We start from the raw sequence: 7,583 nt of genomic DNA, 5'->3' as shown, positions 1-7,583 counted from the left end.
CCCCACAGAGTCACTTAATTTTTTTTAATATTCAGCCTGCTCTGGGTAGCAGCAATTATGAAATCAGCTGTGTACGGCGAACCATTTTCTGCTCTTAATGTATGACTCATATCAGTGGATAGCCATTTGAAAAAAAAACTGGTTGCCTATGAGAGAAGAATCACTGGAAGTATAACAAGAAAATTACAGTTTTAATACTACCTTGTTTCTATTTCAGAGGCATCAGAGACTTTACAAGTAGAGGAGAACTCTTGACTCCCACTTAGAGATTTCTTGTGTTATAGTGGGTGGTTGCAAGGCAGTTTAGCATAAATGGGGCCTATGGAGCTGGTGCCATGTACAGTGGGGCAAAAAAGTATTTAGTCAGCCACCGATTGTGCAAGTTCCCCCACTTAAAATGATGACAGAGGTCAGTAATTTGCACCAGAGGTACACTTCAACTGTGAGAGACAGAATGTGAAAAAAAAATCCATGAATCCACATGGTAGGATTTGTAAAGAATTTATTCGTAAATTAGGGTGGAAAATAAGTATTTGGTCACCTCAAACAAGGAAAATCTCTTGCCCTCACAGACCTGTAACGTCTTCTGTAAGAAGCTTTTCTGTCCCCCACTCGTTACCTGTATGAATGGCACCTGTTTGAACTCATCATCTGTATAAAAGACACCTGTCCACAGCCTCAAACAGTCAGACTCCAAACTCCGCCATGGCCAAGACCAAAGAGCTTTCGAAGGACACCAGGAAAAGTATTGTAGACCTGCACCAGACTGGGAAGAGTGAATCTACAATAGGCAAGCAGCTTGGTGTGAAAAAATCAACTGTGGGAGCAATCATCAGAAAATGGAAGACATACAAGACCACTGATAATCTCCCTCGATCTGGGGCTCCACGCAAGATCTCATCCCGTGGGGTCAAAATGATCATGAGAACGGTGAGCAAAGATCCCAGAACCACACGGGGGGACCTGGTGAATGACCTGCAGAGAGCTGGGACCAAAGTAACAAAGGTCACCATCAGTAACACACTACAACGGCAGGGAATCAAATCCCGCAGTGCCAGACGTGTTCCGCTGCTGAAGCCAGTGCATGTCCAGGCCCGTCTGAAGTTTGCCAGAGAGCACATGGATGATACAGCAGAGGATTGGGAGAATGTCATGTGGTCAGATGAAACCAAAGTAGAACTTTTTGGTATAAACTCAACTCGTCGTGTTTGGAGGAAGAAGAATACTGAGTTGCATCCCAAGAACACCATACCTACTGTGAAGCATGGGGGTGGAAACATCATGCTACGGGGCTGTTTTTCTGCCAAGGGGACAGGACGACTGATCCGTGTTAAGGACAGAATGAATGGGGCCATGTATCGTGAGATTTTGAGCCAAAACCTCCTTCCATCAGTGAGAACTTTGAAGATGAAACGAGGCTGGGTCTTCCAACATGACAATGATCCAAAACACACCGCCCGGGCAACAAAGGAGTGGCTCCGTAAGAAGCATTTGAAAGTCCTGGAGTGGCCTAGCCAGTCTCCAGACCTCAACCCCATAGAAAATCTGTGGCGGGAGTTGAAAGTCCGTGTTGCTCGGCGACAGCCCCAAAACATCACTGCTCTCGAGAAGATCTGCATGGAGGAATGGGCCAAAATACCTGCTACTGTGTGTGCAAACCTGGTAAAGACCTATAGTAAACGTTTGACCTCTGTTATTGCCAACAAAGGTTATGTTACAAAGTATGGAGTTGTATTTTTGTTATTGACCAAATACTTATTTTCCACCCTGATTTACGAATAAATTCTTTACAAATCCTACCATGTGGATTCATGGATTTTTTTTTCACATTCTGTGTCTCACAGTTGAAGTGTACCTCTGGTGCAAATTACTGACCTCTGTCATCATTTTAGGTGGGGGAACTTGCACAATCGGTGGCTGACTAAATACTTTTTTGCCCCACTGTAACATGCACACAATTACAGCAGTTTGCAAGTTTTATTGTGTGTTCAAAAAGAACTTGGAGGTTTTAACTTATCATTTTTATGAGAATTAGATATTAGTTCTCTAAGTAATAATGTTCATTTTAATTTCAGGCATCATCAAAGTCATTCTAGACACAAGTCTGGCCACTTGGCAGCCATCTTGAAATGCCTCCAGATACTTATTTTAAAACATTATCCAAATTATCTTTAAGTTCAATGGTTTCAATGGACATTTTGTCCCAGTAGCTAAACTTCTACCAGCAAATTCACCCTTGAATTTCTGGGAGTGCCATGTCTCCTCCTTATAAGCGAATCACTTGGAAACTGGTGCACTTGATATTGGCAAAATTAGGTTCTTTGTAAGTAAAGCGCGACATACTGGCAGCTCCAGTTTATTGGAGTCGGTTTTTAAAATAGGCAATAAATGAAAATGTAAAAAGTAAAGAAGACGCAGGAGAAACACCGTTCAACCATGTTATTGTGCTGACATTGCACGGTTTGTTCTCCACAGGGCACCCTGCAACTCCCCTGTTGCAGCAATTTGGAACCTACAAACAGCCAAGTGATCTAAGTCACGTTAAAGGCCAGTCCGTGAAAATATTGTCGGACATAAACCGGTCCGTGGCCCAAAAAAGGTTGGGGGCGGCTGCCCTACAAGAGAGAGAGAGCAGAGACATGTCCAGAGGTGGTGAAACTAAGTAAGTACTTCACCTAAGAACAGTGTTACGTTCATTTGTCTAGGGCTGCTACGCCAGTATCTTTTGGATGCAAGTGTTGCATTTTGTACTCTATTTTCTAATATGCTGAAATAATTATATTTCAGCTCAACAATGAGCTAACAGATAACACTACCCAGCTATGTATAATTAGTTAAAATCAATATCCACCTGCGACACTGAAGCGACAGATGCATTTTGAATCGGTAATTTACATAAAATTTAAATAATTCTGTATAATGGGTCTTTTACATTATGCATTTTATGTGTATTTTGAGGCTAAACATTGCCTGTTTCACTGAATTGAGCACCAAAATCTTTGTTTCACTATTTTGAAAACCAGTTATTTTATGCAAAACAGCATCCATAAAGCGCATCACTGAGGTAATAGCAATGTTCTTACTGTGATCAGCACGAGTACAGGGACAGTTACTGTAGATGTTCACTTTAGTCGTGAGAGATATGTGAAGAGAGAAGTACAGCGTGTTTGCATGTAAGTGAAGGAGTCACCCTGGGGATGGTTGATGAAGGCAAGTAAGAGGAAGGCGGAAAGGGTGAGAAGTGATTTGTAATGAGCTTTTTTTTCCTCAAGAGACAATGTGAAATAGAAAGCAAGATGAGAACTGGGTGAAAAGACTTGTAATAAAAGCTTTTCCGATCATTAAGTTTTTATAGAACATATAACACAAGCAAGCAGTGTCTCCAATATGTTCAAAGGCAGGCATCATCCTAACATGAAAAAGATGAAAATTAGGTGCAGGGGTCGTTAATGGCGAGGACCAGAAAGAGCAGTTCAGAAGGGATAAATCCATGCGGTATGTCTGATCACTACAGGAGGGTTTCCACTCTCCTCTCAGCATGTTTTCTGTAGCGGGTGGATGTAGTTAATGGCATGATTGGACTGTACACAACAACGGCATGTCCTGCTGCATTTAAAATCTGCAGTCTCTAAAACTGTGTTTTAAATACTTGCGTTAGCCTTTAATGCACAAATGAGGCCGTAGAGCTGAAACATATTACTACATATCATATTACGAGATGAGTTAAACATGCGGTATAAAACACGCACACTCAAACGCTCTCGAAATAAACACTTCCGGCTGTCTCCTTAAATTTCTCCATAATTATACGAGAGCTCTACGAGGAATTCTCTTTCTGCCTTGAACCAGAAGCATTAAAACCATTGAATATTAATGGTTTCAGCTCCTTTGCCCTTCAGGGAGAGCATCTTTTGCTCACTTGTTCTGTAGGCCTGTTTCCTGCATCATAGAGAAAATTCATACAAAACAAGCGTCAGATTTCAATCAATTGCCGTCAAAACTGTCTGGATCAATTCATCTGTCTGTGCAGTCAAAGAATGAAGTAAAATATGTCTTAAACCATCACACTGAATGTTTGAGTAGCAAAGTATGAATAGCTCTCCCACCTTCTAATTATATGTGCAGCAGGGGTGTCTGTTCTCATTAGCGAGTGGCTTTTCCACGTGCCCCGTGACAGCTCTCACTGCCTGTGGCACGTTTGATATTCCACAAAACCTAGAGAGCTAAATTCTCTCTAAATGTAAAGGACAGGGGAAAGATTCACATGGAAGTTCAATTTCCTACAGGTTTTCTTAGAAGTAATTTGGAGATACCATCAAAGTTAACCTAATATTCTATTTTTTTTTAAAGCATAAATAAATAAAAGCAATAAAAGTTGGCTTTAGCAAACTAAAATGAGGTCATTTTTTAAAAGAATTTCAGTTATAAAATCTAAAAACCCAAGTCTTTTATTGAGATTGTGGTAAAGTAAACATCCCCCCCACACACACACACACACACAATGGGAACACATGGAAATTCACTGTGCCTGACAAACAGAACATGGAGGATAATCCACACAATGTCTGCTCCCCTCTGCCTGTGTGTACCCTGCTCATATTTACCCTTGATTGGCGCAAACAATCAAATAATTAGCTAATTGCTCACACAGAGGCGGGGACAGAGACCGATAGGAGGGAAGGAAAGTGGCAGAGAGCTGTGCTACAGGGTGAGAGAATTCCCTGAGAAGACATGTGTGGCAGATCAATTTTGGCACTGATGTAGTGCTGCAGCTTGTGCTGATGACAGCACTCTCGGGAGGCTGGATGCTGAGCTCGGTCACAGTGGCTGAACCAGAATAAGCTGCATTTCACCTAACTGAGAAAATCCAAAACAGAAAACAATCCAGCAAAACTCTAATCATAACATGAAAAATAATAGAATCAAAAAGAATAGTAGAAACTGGTGGATGATAGTAAAACAAAAAGAAAAAAATCTGAAACATGAAAAGAAAAAAAACCCTCAGCTGCCTTTCCTCGTTATTAGGCTATTTTGATTTCACACACGCTCAGATCCTCTAAGTAAAGAAGATCACATGCGAGGGAGTGTTGGTTGAAGGCGTGTCGGTTGGCAGGAATATGAATTATGCAATTACAAAATCTAACAAATATGAAAAATCTCTTTGATCACCCAGCTCGGAGCAAAGGAAAAACTGCAAATATGAAAAACTAAGTGGACAGGGTACTATGCATTATATAAGAGTAGTTATGAGTTATAAACGCACAGTTGCCACAAGCACTCCTGGCACAGCCAAACCCTTATTTACATTATACAAGCCAAGCCTGTCTGCACTTGCTCGCCACACGTATATATAAAAACACATACATGCATGTTCATTTATAATGTTATTCCCTTTATCTTCATATACAGTGAAATGGCAAAAATTGCTGTTCAGAAAGACCAAACAAATGAATACAAACATATATTCATTCTGCCTATTTGAAGCTACATACTCATTGTAGAAGACAAAGTAATTCATTACAAGCGCTATTAATGTCAGTGTTTGATGAACACCTATTTTTACATTTGTAAAAGCGACACTGCAGTAAACGTTATTTAGAAAAATGTATTTACAAAAATATTGTACAGGTAACGTATGTAAAGGCGACAACTTACATGTAACGTACACGTTAGATTGCCATTGATAAGCTCTACACATAATATAAATTTCATTTGTAATGATTTGAGTGACCCAAATTGAATCACAAACTTATGATACCTGGATATATCATAAGTATATATATATATATATATATATATATATATATATATATATATATATATATATATATATATATATATAGTCAATCCAGGTATCATAAAAGGTTTATATAGTAAGTTTCCAGATTGTTAGGGAGTTAGGGAACAAATATATGCTATAGTATTTTTTAACATTTATTTTCCTTTTATCCAAATTGAATAAATAGCATAAGCTGCTTGAGGATAATATTGTAATCTGTGCCACATCATTCAGATTTAGGTGTTAAGAAGAAAGGCAGGCTTTGTTTCACCTAACTGTACATGTACATGTTGAGTTAAGTATTCAGACTGAGCTCATCTGGGAAATAATAGATGTAGGCATAACCCAACAAAGCTGTTATCGGATGCAGATAATACATTTCCTCATGCTCGAATTTACCACAAGTGAAAAAGGTCAGTCATACAATAAAGATCTGAAGGTCACTTTTATGCTTTTACATTCCTATGCATTCTACTGTGCATCAATTTCACATGTAAACTCACACCTACACGCAACTGTTGTTAGAGGCGCACTCAGCCACAAGCACGCACAGCGCGTACAAAATACACACAGTACTAAACATAAATGAGCGAAGGAGCAATCATATCCCTGCAAAAAGGTGGAAAGGTGCATAGCTTAAGTGATGGGAGCGTGGGCTGTGATATGGGGATATCTTGGCAGTGCTTAAATTTGGAGAATGACACTTGTATTTGTGATATTTTTCACTGGGCTCCTATCCCACGAAGTGCTGCGTTTAAGACGGAAAGCTCTTTTTAGAAGGTGAAAGATGAGAGGTTGGTAACAATACATGACAGGGGTCTCAAGGAAACTCGAAAGTGGTGTTGAGTTAAGAAAAGACGGAGGCTTTCCTTAACCTTCCGTTTTTGTCTCCAAGCAGGAATGAGTCTGTGTGGGTGAGAAACTGAGACACAGACCTGAGGTGAGAGAAATGAGACATGCAAATAGATACAGAAAAGAGAGTTGTTGCTGGAGCACACGAGTGTTCTAATTAGTGCTCATTTGGCCCTCTATAGGATGCACTACAGAGCCCCTTTTCTGAAGCGACTTACTGATAAAAGCCCAAGAGAGCAAATCAGTTAACAAAAATCTGTTACAAGATTTAATACTAATTGGTACTGGTCATGTCGCTGAAACTGAGAGTTGTTGTTTTTTTCGTTTTTAATCTCTCGACTGTGGGTACACATAAATAAATCTCCTGACAAAAGTAAAGCCAGGCTGTAGGAGCCTGTGTGTCTAGTTGTTGTTTTGCTTGCTTTGCTTCTATTCTTCTCTTCTACATTGGTGTCTGCTCAACCTTGATCGTTTACACCTGCATCTACACTCCAATCAGTTTGTCTAAGCTGTGACTCAAATAGTCTGCATTCACACAAGTGTGTTCACTAGAAATGCACCAACTGCAATTTTCTTCAGTTTTTTTTCTAAGTGTGACCCACTGATGCCTATTTTGTTTGTCAGTTTTCTTCCTAAGCATTAAAACTGACAGTATGAATAAAACGTTTCTTTAATGTAAAATCTGATTTTCATAATGAAAGAAATTAAAACGTACAATTTTCCTTCGACTCCAATACGTTATGGGGTTCCTGTACAATAATCTTTAGCTGACGTATTACGAAAAAAAAGTCGATGAAACAGATATCTGTAATAAAATAAATGTTATTTCTTTTATTATGCCATTTATTCTAGCATGTTTACATACACTCAATACAAAAAGAACATCAACCTTTTTCTCTTTTTCACTAGTCTCCATAGTTTTTCTTGTAACCGCTTTGATCTTTTGCTCATA

The sequence above is a fragment of the Diplotaxodon limnothrissa genome, linkage group LG10, assembly GCF_057381915.1.
Source record: "Diplotaxodon limnothrissa isolate DT_005_m linkage group LG10, D_limnothrissa_male_GT1.1, whole genome shotgun sequence".
Taxonomy (NCBI): domain Eukaryota; kingdom Metazoa; phylum Chordata; class Actinopteri; order Cichliformes; family Cichlidae; genus Diplotaxodon; species Diplotaxodon limnothrissa.
The sequence above is the reverse complement of the archived record's forward strand: the minus strand, read 5'-3'. Positions refer to the sequence as shown.